We start from the raw sequence: 16,714 nt of genomic DNA, 5'->3' as shown, positions 1-16,714 counted from the left end.
TGGACTGCAAGGAGATCCAACCAGTCCATTCTGAAGGAGATCAGCCCTGGGATTTCTTTGGAAGGAATGATGCTAAAGCTGAAACTCCAGTACTTTGGCCACCTCATGCAAAGTGTTGACTCATTGGAAAAGACTCTGATGATGGGAGGGATTGGAGGCAGGAGGAGAAGGGGACGGCAGAGGATGAGATGGCTGGATGGCATCACTGACTCGATGGATGTGAGTCTCAGTGAACTCCAGGAATTGGTGATGGACAGGTAGGCCTGGCGTGCTGCAACTGATGGGGTCGCAAAGAGTCGGACACAACTGAGCGACTGATATGATCTGATCTGATCTGAAAATCACTGCAGACGGTGACTGCAGCCATGAAATCAAAAGACACTTGATCCTTGGAAGAAAACCTACAAAAAACCTAGACAGCATACTTAAAAGCAGAGACATTACTTTAACAACAAAGGTCCTTCTAGTCAAAGCTATGGTTTTTCCAGAGGTCATGTATGGATTTGAGAGTTGGACTATAAAGAAAGCTGAGCACTGAAGAATTGATGCTTTTGAACTGTGGTGTTAGAGAAGACTCTTGAGAGTCCCTTGGTCTGCAAGGAGATCCAACCAGTCAATCTAAAGGAAATCAGTCCTGAATATTCATTGAAAAGACTGATGTTGAAGCTGAAACTCCAATCCTCTGGCCACCTGATGCAAAGAACTGACTCATTGGAAAAGACCCTGATGCTGGGAAAGATTATAGGTGGGAGGAGTAGGGGATGACAGAGGATGAGATGGTTGGATGGTATCACCAACTCAATGGACATGAGTTTGAGTAAGCTCTGGGTATTGATGATAGACAGGGAAGCCTGGCATGCTGCTGTCTACGGGGTCACAAAGAGTCAGACATGACTATGTGACTGATCTGAACTGAACTGAACTTTATATTAGTTTCAGGTATGCAAACAATGATTCCACAGTTTTTGTATTGCAAAATCATCAGCATATAAATTTAATTCATGTCCTTCACCATACATAATTACAACATATTTTTTTCTTTTGATGAGAACATTTAACATTTAGTTTTTTAGCAACTTGAAAATATACAATAACTTATTAGTAACTATAGTCACCATGCTGTACATTACATCCTTGTGACTTTATTTCATAACTGATATTTTGTAACTTTTGAAGGATGGAAAGTGTTTGACAGTAGAGGAGAAACAAGATTATCAGCGCCCTTGACAGCTCTGGACTGGATGGTTTGGAGACGTAGATATCTACAGAATTTCTGAGAAAAGTGAGTGAAAGGAACAAGCAGAAAACACTTATTGTTTCGTCACTCAGTTATGTATAACTCTTTTACAACTCCATGAACTATAGCTTGCCAGGTTCCTCTGTCAATGGGATTTTCCAGGCAAGAATACCGAAGTAGGTTGTCATTTCCTTGTCCAGGAGACCTTCCCAACCCAATGATCAAACCTGAGTCTCCTGCATTGCAGGTGGATTCTTTACCACTGAGCCTCCAGGGAAGCTGGGGAGACTCTGACCGTATTTAATTTTGCCTATTGTGGAAGCAACAATATATATAAGCAAAAAGTATAAAAAAGGAACTTTTTTTTTTCGTTAGTTCATAGCAAAATAATCTCTTTTTGGAGTGTTTTCATGGAAGGATGTGTATTGAAGAGGAGTGTTAAGTTATGGAAGGTTGGAGATAAAGATAGCCATGGTATCTAGAGCAGAGAATTTTCTAGGGCTCAGAATCTACCCACTCACCAAGGTAGGGAATGGTAATATGGAAGCTCTGCAGCAATGGAAAACCGTTGGCAGAGATTGAGTGTTTCTTTTTTTGTTGTTGTTTCTTATGCTGTTGGATATAATGTAAAACTGTGCAATCACTTCATAAACCAGTTTGAACCTCTCTTTTCCAATGACAATGCACACTGGGAAAGTACACTTGAAATGAGTTATTAGTCAGCATGTTCTACTCTTTCAGTTCCTTCTCTAACCCAGCTTGCTTATTAGAAAATGGAGTTACTGTGGGCAATTCAATATCTGGCTATGTCAGAGAAACATGTAGCATCACTCCCTGACTCAAATTAATTACAGTAAATTTCTTAAATACACTAGTAGAGACTTACAAAGCTAATTATAGTAGGGAAAAAGAACATGAGAGAAAAAAAAAAAAAAAACACCTTACTGGAATTTGAGGTTGCCTATGTGTACCATGGGAGATTAAGAAAAAAGAGGGTACCATGGGAGATGAAGAAAAGAGAGGGTAAAAAATGTAGCCTAACTATATATTACTTAGAACAAATAAATAAATTAAATGCTAAAAATCAGTACTTGCCATATTTCTTTAATTAAATAATGGCAAAATTTTTGCTTTTGAACTTGGAATGTTCCATTTTTAGTTAAACTACAAGTTTTAGTCAAACTAGAATTTGTTTTTATTTATATTTGTTTTTATTTAATATAATGAATTTATTTTAAAAGATAAATTCACATAGTTTGCTGCTGCTGTTAAGTCACTTCAGTCGTGTCTGACTCCGTGTGACCCCATAGACGTCAGCCCATGAGGCTCCCCCGTCCTTGGGATTCTCCAGGCAAGAACACTGGAGTGGGTTGCCATTTCCTTCTCCAATGCATGAAAGGGAAAAGTGAGAGTGAAGTTGCTCAGTCGTGTCCGACTCTTAGCGACCCCATGGACTGCGGCCCACCAGGCTCCTTCGTCCATGGGATTTTCCAGGGAAGAGTACTGGAGTGGGTTGCCATTGCCTTCTCCATATTTAAGTAAATGCAAGAACAAGCATACAAGCACAGAAGCAATTATCTATATCCCACTTCCAAGAGATTGACAACAAAATCATAAAATAAAAGAGATTTATTTATTAATTTACTTCACTTAGCATAAAGTAATGGAGAAGGAAATGGCAACCCACTCTAGTATTCTTGCCTAGAGAATCCTGTAGACGGAGGAGCCTGGTGGGCTGCTGTCCATAGGGTTGCACAGAGTCGGACACGACTGAAGTGACTTAGCATGTATGCATGCATTGGAGAAGGAAATGGTGGCCTACTCCAGTATTCTTGCCTGGAGAATCCCAGAGACAGAGGAGCCTGGTGGGCTGCCATCTATGGGGTTGCACAGAGTCGGACATGACTGAAACAACTTATCAGTAGCAGCAGCAGCACAAAGTAAAAGAGATTTAAGAGCCACAGCAACCAATTTCAATACATATTTTTTATAAAAATAAGAAACGGTGTGTAGAGGAGGTTTTTAAGCCAATCAGGAAAATGTAGACAGTTACTGTTTGTACGAGCTATTAAAGAATTTAATTTTATTTCAGAGTGCTATTATGATTGTTGTAGTTGGTTTTTTAACCTCAATGCATGTCTTAGAATGTATTGAATTTTAGAGATGAAGTGATATGTTGTTTGGAACTTGCTTAAAAATAATACAGTGGCAGAAAAAAAAAAGGATAGATTTAGAAAAAACAAAATCAGTAATGAATTAGTAATTGTGTGATATGGGTAATATTCCTGAATAACAGATTGCTTTCTAACATAATTCTACTAGTTTATACTATCATCAGTTCTGTTTATTTCAGAGTACACTTTTATCAGAATAATTTTTATGTATCTTCTTGAAATTAACTCATTCATCATAACAACTATTCACACAAGTGCCAGATTTGAAATTTTAAACATAGGGTAGAGATTTAAAAGGGGGCATGACAAAGGGAATAAATTTACTAAATCTGTATGGTTGTAAAAAACACAGTCTGGGATGAAGTAGGAAGCTGGTATATCTCCATGAGATTTGAGTCTGAGATTGAAAACTGTTACGTGCGTGGCCTTCAAAATGTATTCATAAAAACTGACAATTGCCTGATCCCATTATATTTTGATCTTGAAGTGAACTTAAGTGAAAGTCACTCAGTCATGTCTGACTCTTTGCAACCCCATGTACCATACAGATAATGGAATTCTCCAGGCCAGAATACTGGAGTGGGTAGCTTTTCCCTTTTCCAAGGGATCTTCCCAATCCAGAGATCGAATCCACGGATTGAACCCAGGTCTCCCGAACTGCAGGCAGGTTCTGTCTTTACCAGCTGAGCCACCAGGGAAGCCCATATGTCAATCTTGTACTTGGCAACTTGTGATTTATGAAGTAGGAAAGAGCAAGCTGATAATTGCATCTTTTATTTTCCCGGACATTCTCTCTCTTCATTCAACAACTTGTAATCAGATTACTCAGCACTTTCATATACTATTTGGCCCTGTCTGATGTTGGAAATCACTGCAGATGGTGACTGCAGCCATGAAATTAAAAGATGCTTATTCCTTGGAAGGAAAGTTATGACCAACCTAGACAGCATATTAAAAAGCAGAGAGATTACTTTGTCAACAAAGGTCCATCTAGTCAAGGCTATGGTTTTTCCAGTGGTCATGTATAGATGTGAGAGTTGGACTATAAAGAAAGCTGAGCACCAAAGAATTGATGCTTTTGAACTATGGTGTTGGAGAAGACTCTTGAGAGTCCCTTGGACTACAAGGAGATCCAACCAGTCCATCCTAAAGGAAATCAGTCCTGGTGTTCATTGGAAGGAATCATATTGAAGCTAAAACTCCAATAGTTTGTCCACCTGATGCAGAAGAGCCAACTCATTTGAAAATACCCTGATACTGGGAAAGACTGAGGGCAGGAGGAGAAGGGGATGACAGAGGATGAGATGGTTGGATGGCATCACTGACTGAATGGACATGAGTTTGGGTAAACTCTGGGAGTTGGTGATGAACAGAGAGGCCTGGTGTGCTGCAGTTCATGGGGTCACAAAGAGTCAGACACGACTGAGCGACTGAACTGAACTGGTGTTGGAAAGCTAGTAAATTGCATGATATGCTAAAAATAATTAAATTTCCCTGACAATAAGCACTCCCATTTTATTAAATATCTTGTGATAGAAAAGGTATTGAGGAGAGAAACTTCTATTCATAGATATGATGCATTTTATCAACATCTACAGATGTATCACTGAGTTTAAAAAGCAATTTAGATTTCATTGTGTGTTAGGGAATCTTTGTGTGAGAATGTGTGAAGTCTCATGAATATTTGTTATATTTTAAAGAAACTAATTAACATATAGGTGAAGCAACTTGAAAAATGAAATATTTTATCTTATGGCAAGAAAATACTTTCTAAAGTGATGTTATATCTTCTTTTTTGGCCCATACCACTCTGGTCATGGTTACAAATTCACGAGTATTCTCTATTCAGAATCACTTCATCCGTTCAAAGTAATTATAATGAAAATATGTTCAAGGATAATACATAGGTTTAATTTTATAAGAAATGTGATTGTTTTCATTAAAGATAGAATCCTAGGAAATAATTTTAAACATTAAAGCCACATAATATTATAGGAAAAACATTCCTATAAGACTAACATTTATTTTCTCTAGATAGTAAAGAGACGGGGTAATACAGCCACCTATCTTTATTGATTTAGCTGTAATCTTTGTAAAACACAGACAGTGGATGCTACCAGAGAGAAAAATGAAGGTGAATTCTGAATCAAGATAATATTCCTTCACCAGCATCATCATTTATTAGTTGCAGTGCATTGAATTATCATATTCACCCTATCATTTTCTAGATTAGTAAAAAGATTCAGGGAGATGAAGTTCTAATATGAGATAAGGGTAGAACAAAGCCTAGGATTCAGATGTCAAGATATTCCACCTGAAATTCTTTCTAAAACATCTGACTGAAATAAATTGATACCCCCTTTACGTTAGTGATAATGATTTTGAGTCAGATTATGAATGCATTCATGTAGATACTAACAAAATACTACTCATATTTGAACAGTCTTTTAGTTCATAATCTTACATATGCATAGAATTTAGACTTTTGAAATTGGAAGGAATCTAATTCTCTCATGCAACACCAATTGTGAGTACAATATATGAAAAACATTCTTCTAAGATGTGGGGATCTTAGTGAACAGTGAACAGATGAGATCTCTGTCATCATGTAACTCGCATTCTAGTGGAGAGTAGATAAAACATCAACGTGTATGCAAAGAAAAAAATATTGATAAATACTATGTCAAGACTTCAAAGGGACTATGATACTGATCGGAGAAGGCAATGGCACCCCACTCCAGTACTCTTGCCTGGAAAATCCCATGGATGGACGAGTCTGGTGGGCTGCAGTCCTTGGGGTCACTGAGAGTCTGACACGACTGAACGACTTTGCTTTCACTTCTCACTTTCATGCATTGGAGAAGGAAATGGCAACCCACTCCAGTGTTCTTGCCTGGAGAATCCCAAGGATGGGGGAGCCTGGTGGGCTACCGTCTATGGGGTTGCACAGAGTTGGACACGACTGAAGCGACTTAGCAGCAGCAGCAGCATGATACTGATAAGATGACTACTTTTTGTTTTATGACCAGAGAAGGACTGTCTTTGTAAGATCTCATCTTTAAACTGATATCAGTGTGATAAAAATATGTCAACCGGGTGAATATCTTGTGGAAAGACAATTATATGCAGAAGAAATAATAATTTCAAAAGACACTATAGTTGAAGATTAGAGCATTAGGGGAAGAATCTGACTTGAAGCCAGAAAGGTAAAAAGTTATATAATATACAGTTGATAAATCAGGTTAAAGTTTGAATTTTATTGTCAATAAAATGTGATTCCATTTGAGTGTTCTAAGTAGGAAAATGAAGTTATATGCTTACATTTTAAAACATTACTATGTGATGAATGGACTCTTCATGTGGGGAAGGAGGTAGAATGAGCAGAAGCAAGTAGACCTATCAGAAGAATATGTGATGTCCAAGCATGGGATGGTAATGATTTGAATTAAAGCAGTGACAAACGTAACAGAGAGAAATGGACAGATTAGAAGTAGTGTATACAGTATTTTCCATGAGAGTGAATGTGAGGGGTTAGTGAAATATAAATCGAGGATGATTCCTAGGGATTTGCTTGAGCAACCAAATGAGTGAGGAAAGAAGGTTTGGCACAAATTAAGAATTTCTTTTTGACCATTTATTTGAAATACTAGATTTCCACATGAGAAGGATAAATAAACAGTTATTAAAGTTTGACAGGGTAAATACTAAATGTTGTATTTATAGACATGGAAAGAATTCACAAAACCATGAAAGGAAAGTAAGAAGAAGAAAACTGTGCATGTGATTTTTCTGCTAAATTCAAAATAGCATTGTTTCAATAAGGGAAAAATGATAAACTGTATCCAGTAACACTAAGGGGGCAGTTAAAATAAGAATAGAGAAATGATACTTAAATTTAGGAGACCTAAGTTAAAGATGTCTTTGATAACAAATTAATAGAGTGATGAGGAAATAAGCCTAATAAAAGTAGGGTAAAAAGAAAAGTCAATGTAAATTAATGTTGATGGCAGCAAGAGATGTATTTTTCAAGAAAATTAGCTGTGAAAGTATACTAGTTTTTTATATTACAATAGCAAATTGATGGGAGAAGGCAATGGCACCCCACTCCAGTACTCTTGCCTGGAAAATCCCATGGATGGACGAGCCTGATAGGCTGTAGTCCATGGGGTCGCTAAGAGTCGGACACGACTGAGCGACTTCACTTTCACCTTTCACTTGCATGCATTAGAGAAGGAAATGGCAACCCCTGCATTAGAGAAGGAAATGGCAACCCACTCCAGTGTTCTTGCCTAGAGAATCCCAGGGACGGGGGAGCCTGGTGGTCTTCCGTCTATGGGGTCACACAGAGTTGGACACGACTGAAGCGACTTAGCAGCAGCAGCAAATTGATCAGCATAAATAATGCAAATTTATTACTTCACAGTTGTGTAAGTCAGAAAGCCAACACAGATCTCACTGGGCTAATATCAAGGTATAGCCAGCACTATGTTCCTTTCTGGAGACTCTGGAGAAGAATTGGTTTTCTTTTTCAGTTCTAAATATACCACATTTTTGGTTCAGAGCCCCATGACCAAATGACATTGAGGCTGTTCAATACTAGCAGCATTGAATCTCTCTCTCTTTATCATAATCATATCTCCCTCTCTTTCTGTAACCCAGGCAGAAAAGATTGTTGAATTTTAAGGACTCAGATCCCCTGGAGAAGGGAATGGCTACCCACTCCAGTATTCTTGCCTGGAGAATTCCATGGCCAGAGGGGCCTGGCGGGCTACAGTCCATGGGGTCGCAGAGTCAGACATGACTGAGTGACTTTCATTCACTCAGAATGGATCCACCTGAATAATCCAAGACAATCTCCCTATGTCAAGTTGCATACCATCAATCACATTTGTAAAGTGTGTTTTTTGTTTGTTTGTTTAATTGTCTTTGCACTGTAGGATAACATATTTACAGGTTCTAAGGATTAGGAGCTGTACATATTTGGAGGCCATTTTTCTCCATACTAAAGAAGGGAAACAAAGAAAGTGGGTAGGAAGTTGTGTATTAGTCCTTCAGTTTAGTCCAACTCTTTGCAACACCATGGACTGTAGCTTGCCAGGCTCCTCTGTCCATGGAATTCTCCAGGCAACACTACTGGAGTAGGTTGCTATTTCCTACTCCAGGGGATCTTCTTGACCTAGGGATCAAATCCAAGTCTCCTTCATTGCAGGTATTCTTTGCCATCTGAGCCACCAGGGAAGATATAGGGGCAAAGGAGTTTATTTTGTACTGGAAATACTAAAGTAGAGGGTATCTAGTATCTAGAAAAATGTAAACATAAATGAATACGTATAGTGTGTATATTCAAGATATGTTACTCATCTCTCATTTTTTGCTTTTCTTTCTCTTTGACACATTTTTTTCATTAATAAGTCAATCTTTATCAATGTACTATTCATATTTTTCTAAAATACATCCTTTTAAATTTAATAAAACAATTAAAAGATTCATAAACAGACTTGCCCTGCCTCACACCTCTTCATCCAACAATAACATGAGGGAAGAAAAGTAGTAAAAAAAAGAAGAAGAAAGCTAATCACAGAATACTATGTGGTTTAGTAATAAATAGTATTTTTAATATTCATTATAATGTGTAGAGTAAATGTTGATTTAACCAAAACAAAATTCATTTATATTTTGAAAGAATAGCAGAAGCTAATAAACGATGGCAACAAGATTTGTACTGATGAAAAAAGTTTAATGGTATAAATATCTATCAAAATAAAAGAGCAGATAAATAATAGTAACATTATAAGTTTTCAGCAGTAAAATAAAAACAAATAAACATCTCTTGCATGAACATGGTTAAAAGTTAAAACATAATTTTAGGAAAAAAATGCTGCAGAAAGCATGATAACATCTTTTACATTTGAAAATATTCAGAAGCATATAAAATAGTTTATGTATAGGAGTGGTAAATTCTTAGTAATTACTTTTTAGATGAGAATGAGAGAAATGGAATCATGAAAAGCTACACAGCAGATTTCAATTTAATTTGAAATAGTTCATTTAAGCTAGGTGATACATATGCAGGTGTTCATTATATGCTTTTCTATGCCTTTACATGCCTGTAGCAATTCATAAAAATAATTTTCAAATAAAATCAAACAGCAATCAAAGAAGCAAACAAAATACTACGACAAAGTGGTGATAAGAACACTTATACCAGAGAGGCCATGAGAAAAAAATAATAATAATAAGACACCATGTTAAAATGACCTGCACAGAGCCTCACACATACTAGACATGCAATATATATTTTCCTTTTATGAAATTCTTTAAAGGGCTAAGCTCAAGGGAACAGGAAGGAAAAAGTGTACAAGTAGAGCTACGGTAATAGGTATGTTTGACTTCATAAAAGAAAGGGGCTATTAAAAGGTACTCTCTAAGATGGTCATCTACTCATACCTCATGCAATTATGACTTAAGTAAAACCTGACTTCTGATGCCAAAGTCTTAAAGTTCTAATAGTTTGAAACTCATTAATCTACTCCCATTAGCCTCTCCCACAAGAAAGGGTAAGAGGATTTTTCCAGTCTGTACTTGAAAGCAGATTGAGTTGCTGCCCAAAAGCAGCTGCAACATTTAAAGTAATTAGGTTTTACTTTATTTTAATATTCTTTGTCATATGATAAAATATCTGGAAGAAAAGAGAAAGACCTTTTAACAGAGAGTTTTAAAAGTCAGAAAATTTAGTTTTTCAGAAATTGTCTTATCACATTACTATATCTTGGAATTTAGTATGGAAGTTATTCTTTTCATATTCAGACTGTTTTATCTCTCAAAGACTGTCTGAGATATTTATTTGTCCCACTGAATATGACTCATCTCATTTATTGTGAAATATTTACTTTCTCCCAGCAGGGACTATCATACATTTTGTAAGATCTGTCTATTTTCAAACATCAAAACATTGAGATAGTCAAGTTTTTCAAGTATTCCTATTGTGGCAAATATTTGCTTTTTATTTTTAATAAATACATTAAGCTATTTATGCATCTAATGTGAAATAATTTAATGCTTGATTTAAAGCATTATTAATTTAAAACATGATTCTAATGCTTATTGCTCTGTGGTACATTATAGCTAACATTTTGTCCTATGCTTGTAACTGATTGTATTTTTCCAAAGACCTGTGTAACACCATCCTGTTATTAATGGGCTCCTTTTTGTGACCTTTCTACCTCTCCATCTAGAAGAGGAGCTGTTATCCTTTTTCCTTGAATTTTGATGAAATGTTGTTATAGCCTTGACTTATACAGTGGAAGTGATGCTATGTGATTTCTGAGGCTAGGTCACAAAATCTATCTATTTTCAAACACCAAAACATTGAGATAGTCAATTTTTTTCAAGTATTCCTATTGTGGCATAAGACTTCTGTCTGTTTCCTTCCTGTGGAACTTGCTTTTGAAATCCAGTCACTATATTGAAAGAAAGACTAGGCCACATGGAAGAATGAGGTTGAGATTCCAAACAACAGCCATCAATTGTCATCATCAGCTGCATGATACGTAAAAAGCCTTAGAGATGACTCCAGATCCAGCCATTGTCTGGCTACAACCTGATGAGAGACCCCTAAGTAGAACTACCTAGCCTAAGCAGAGTTGGTTCCCAAAGCCATAAGTAATAATATTAATAAATGATTGTTGTTGTGATATGTCACTAACTTTAGGATGGATTGATATGCATCAGTTGTATGCTTTTGAACTGTGGTGCTGGAGAAGACTCTTGAGAGCCCCTTAAAAAGGAGAACAAACCAGTCAATCCTAAGGAACATCAACCCTGAATATTTATTGGAGGGACTAATGATGCAGCTCCAATACTTTGGTCATCTGCTGTGAAGAACTGACTCATTGGAAGAGACTCTGATGTTGGGAAATATTGAGGGCAAGAGGACAAGCAGGGGACAGAGGATGAGATGATCAGATGGCATGAATTTGAGCAAACTCAGGGAGATTGTGAAGAACAGGGAAGTTCGGCAAGCTGCAGTTCATGGGGTTGCAGAGTCAGACATGACATAGCGGCTGAACAACAACTTTGAGAGAGCTTGATATGCATCAGTTGTGTCCAGAGCAGGGGAATGCTGGTATAATTAAACCTAAAACAAACTTTAGGAAAGAATGATGAGCAGACTCTGAAAGTCCTTGAGACCATTAGCAGAAGTCTAAAGAACACTAAGAAGAATGTCTGTGAAGCCTCATAGGAAAGTGACCAAAATACAGATGAATGATGGAGAATTGTTGGGAATATAAACTGGTACTGTCACTGTTAAAAGCAGTATAGAGATTCCTCAAGATGATGAAATGAACTACTATATGATCCACTTCATATGCATCCAAAGGGAACAGAATAATTATGTTGAAGAGATATCTGCTCTGCCATGATCATTGCAGTATTATTTATAATATCCAAGATAAGACAACAACTTTATCCATCAACAGATGCACTAATAAAGATATCAAATACACACACACATATACACACAGAGATATACATTTATAGGCTTTCCAAATGGTGCTAGTGGTAAAGAACCCACCTGTCAATGCAGGAGACATGAGACCTGGGTTCCTCCTTCCCTGGAAGAGGAAATGGCAACCTACTCCAGTATTCTTGCCTGGAGAATCCCTATGGACAGAAGAGCCTGGTAGACTATAGTCCATAGGGTTGCAAAGAGTTGGACATGACTGAAGCAACTGAGCATGTGTGTATACACACATACACACACACATTGGTACACAACTACACACACACACACATAGATACACAATTGAATAAATATTCAGCCTCAAAAAAAAGCAAATATTCCCATTTGCAATGACATGAATGGACCCGTAAGGGCCTAATGTTAGTGAAATAAGCCAGACCAAGACAGAAAAATACTGCATGCTATTGTTTATATGTGGACTGTAAAACGAAAAAAGAGGAACTTATGGGAACAGAATAGAATTATGGTTGCTCAGGGCTGGGAGATGAAAATGGGAGAGGTTAGTAAAAGGAAGTAAAATTTCAGTTATAGAATGAATAAGGTCTAAAGATCTACTGCATAACATGGGGATCTTAGTGGATAATGCATGAGTACATGCTATGTCTCTTCAGTCATGTCTGAGTCTTGGCAGTCCTATGGACAGCAGCACACCAGCTCCCTTCTCCATGGAATTCTCCAGGCAAGAATACTGGAGTGAGTTGCCACGCCCTTCTTCAAGGGGATCTTCCTGACCCAGGAATCAAATCTGCATCTTTTACGTCTTCTACATTGGCACGTGGGTTCCTTACCACTAGTGCCACCTGGGAAGCCCTTGGCAGATAATACTATATTATATAATTGAAATGTGCTAAGAGAGTAAAACTTGTGTTTTCATGCACACCAAAAAAAGTAAATAGGTGAAGTGATGGTTGTATAGTAGCTCAATTTTAGGAATCCATTAACAATGTTATGTACATCAAATCACTCTGTTGTATACTTGAAATATATTACAATTGTATTTGTCAACTATACTACAGTAAAACTGAAAAAAAAAACAGGTGAAATAAAAAGCTGTTATATATAAAGGAATAAAGACTTCACAGTTTTGAATATAAAACTTTTCCTTATTTTTAATCTCTTTAGATGTCAAAATATGCTTATTTAATAAACAAACCCAGGATGCTCTCAGGGGAAAAAAAATTCATTCAAAAATGAAGTCAAGGTAAGACTGCAGAAAATATCATTAAGACCTCAGAAAACTATAAGGCAGAGCACTCTTTCAAGTAAATAAAAATTTTTTTTAGAATCTCAAAGACATGCATCTTAAATTGGGCTTCAAAGATTCCTGGGTCATGACCCACATCAATTTCACAAGATAGAGAGGGGCTTGTATCAAGGAAAGAGGGTTGTAGCTTTTATGTAATGGACCAAACTCCAATGAGACTCATAGATATCCAAAAGATTTTGAAGAGAATGAGAAAACAGTGTCACTGTGGAGTAAAAATACAAGCAACACAAAAATTTAAAAATTATCGTCTGAGCTACCAAGAACCTCCTGGTAGCTCAGATGGTAAAGAATCTGTAAAGAATCAATTGGGAAGATTTGGGAGAATGGCATTGAAACATGTAAAATATCATGTATGAAACGAGATGCCAGTCCAGGTTCAATGCACGATACTGGATGCTTGGGGCTAGTGCACTGGGACGACCCAGAGGGATGGTATGGGGAGGGAGGAGGGAGGAGGGTTCAGGATGGGGAGCACATGTATACCTGTGATGGATTCATTTTGATATTTGGCAAAACTAATACAATTATGTAAAGTTTAAAAATAAAATTAAATTAAAAAAAAGAATCAATTTAATTACAGTGCATAGTATTTTGAAGGCTTAACCTTCAATTTAATTACAATGCAAAATACTATGTCCTAATATGGTGGCTCAGTGGTAAAGAATCTGTCTGCTAATACAGAAAACTTGGCTTTGATCCCTGGATCAGGAAGATCCTGTGGGGAAGGAAATGGTAAACCACTCCAGCTTTCTTGCCTGGAAAATCCCATAGACAGAGGAGCCTGGCAGACCACAGTCCATGAGGTTGCAGAGTCAGATAACGTAGCAATTAAACAGCAACAATATAAAGAAAAAAATAAAACTTGGGTAGCCGTCTGAAGACTTTGGTTTTACTCTGGGCACTGTTTGTACTTGCTCTCTGATTTTAAACAAATATATTTTTCCCTTCAGACCAAAATTTAAGCGTGAAATCCAGGACCTGAAATTTGGTCAGGGATGTTTAAATCTGAGTTTCTTGGCAAGGAGTGAATTCTGTGGTAATTGCCATTACCACAGAAGTTGAGCTCCAGGGCTTGCACCTCATTTCAATCGGAGAACCTCACCTCACTTCTTATCTCTTTTACATTTTGGACTCTTACATATTGTTTTTATTTGAAGAAAAAGTATTTAGCTTAGAAACAAAGCCTGGGAGTTTCCCTGAAAGTCCAGGGGTTGAGACTTCACCTTCCAATTCAGGAGGCGCAGGTTTGATTCCTGGTTGGGGAGCTAAGATTAAGATTTGTTTGGGGCCAAAAAATTATAACAGAAGTAATATTGTAACAAATTCAATAAAGACTTTAAAAACAGTACACACCCAAAGAAAAATCTTAAAAATAAAGCCTGAGGGCTGCTGTTTTTGATAATCCATATTGTCTCTTTCTACTTTAAAATTCTGTAATTGTTTCATTTTGCCAAATAAATCATCTAATCCAAAAATTTTTCAAAAGTATGCTTTCTCCTCCTGACCTATTAAAGAAGGTTAAAGGAATCAATTAGTCTGTTGCCTGAAGAAGAGTTGTTGAAAGAATAGATGAGTTAGCCAAAGTTAATCTGATTTTACTAAATAAAGATGTGAGTAAAGCCATGAAAAATAGTTGAAATAATTTCCAAGAAATGAGAAGTATATTGTAATATTTTAAAAGGTGTTATTTATGTCTATAAAATATTAGTAAAATTTTACAGGGTTTATTTTACTTTAGTTGTTCTTTTGATTGTATAATTATTAAAGACCTCTTCCTGTTTCAGCAGAATGGATAAACTCCCATTAGATTAACTACTGAAAGCAATGCCAAATGATGAAATGTGTTCTTTCAGGTTTTAAGGAGATTTGTGTTCATGATGAAAAAGTAAAATATGTCAATGACACAGTGGGAACTACTGACAAATGATCTGAAATGCAGTAGGCAACAAGGCATACTATTTTGACCCAGTCTTTGGCAAACTCTTATTCTTAATTATTTTAGGTATTTTATCTTAGCTATTGTGCTATGCTTAGTCACTCAGTGTCTAAGTGTCTGACTCTGCAACCCCATGGACTGTAGCCCACCAGGCTCCTTTGTCCATGCAGATTGTCCAGGCAAAAACACTGGAGTGGGTTACCATGCCCTTCTCCAGGGAATCTTCCCAATCCAGGGGTCGAACCCAGGTCTCCCACATTGCAGGCAGATTCTTTTCTCCCTGAGCCACGAATGAAGTCCAGCTATTGGTTACACATATATTAAAATGAATAAAATAAATCTCCCATAGCAAAATGCAGTTTTATGACTTCCTCTACCATTTGTATTTTTTAGTCAGTTTGACAACGAAGAGCCTTCTTTGCTTGCTTTAAGGAACGATAGCCAGTAATAATAGCTAAATCTTATAATTCAAGGTGTAAGTTTTATTTAGATATGTTGTTTATTTGTTTTGCTGTTGTTCCTTTAGTGCCAAGGACACTACATGACATATACTAGATGCCTAATGAATATTTAATTGAATATTAATTTAAAAAATGATACTTATTTAGCCCTGTGTGCCAGATTATAGCCTAATTGATACACACACAATCTAATCTTACCAGTAACCATTTAGATAGTATCATCTTCATTATATTTCATTTTTGAATAAAAAAATATTAACTTATCAATTTTACACAGAAACAAAAGAGCCTTTTACTTAATCAATGCAGACTGTTCTGAAGTCATGTAACATTGTACTCTCTTGTTTCTATGAGTAGAACAAATCTTTAAACATATCCTGTTTAAAAATTGATTGTAATTTGGTTCATAGAGAAGGATACTAAAAATAAAATAAATAAGCTTTAGGCTACAAATTGAGGGACATACTGGCCATCAGACTACCAGGATTTCAATATGTATAGAGTTCAATTTCATCAAAGTATTTGCCAAAGAAACACCTTGAAGAAACTTAATGGTGTTAACAGGAACATACAATCCTATGAACAGAAGAGCTCCTAAGAACTGCGGGGAAGGAGGCACTTGCATTTTTCCCCCCACTCACCCACAAGTCCTCAGTTACCTTTCAAACGGTTTTCATGTTAAAGCAGACACTTTTTATTCCTATCTATTCAGCTCCCAACACAACTAAAAAATCCACCTTGAAGATTTGATCAGTTAAAATAAATAATATTTCACCATTTAGGATAATGTTTGCTGTAGGTTTGTCTTATATAGCTTTTATTATGTTGAGGTATGTTCCTTCTATTCCTGCTTTCTGGAGAGCTTTTATCATAAATGGATGTTGAATTTTGTCAAAGGCTTTCTCTGCAACTATTGAGATAATCATGGCTTTTATTTTTCAATTTGTTAATGTGGTGTATTACATTGATTGATTTGTGGATATTGAAGAAACCTTGCATCCTTGGGATAAAGCCCACTTGGTCATGGTGTATGATCTTTTTAATGTGTTATTGGATTCTGATTGCTAGAATTTTGTTAAGGATTTTTGCATCTATGTTCATCAGTGATATTGGCC

This window comes from Bison bison, unplaced genomic scaffold (assembly GCF_000754665.1).
Source record: "Bison bison bison isolate TAMUID 2011002044 unplaced genomic scaffold, Bison_UMD1.0 scf7180017864370, whole genome shotgun sequence".
Classification (NCBI taxonomy): Eukaryota; Metazoa; Chordata; class Mammalia; order Artiodactyla; family Bovidae; genus Bison; species Bison bison.
The sequence above is the reverse complement of the archived record's forward strand: the minus strand, read 5'-3'. Positions refer to the sequence as shown.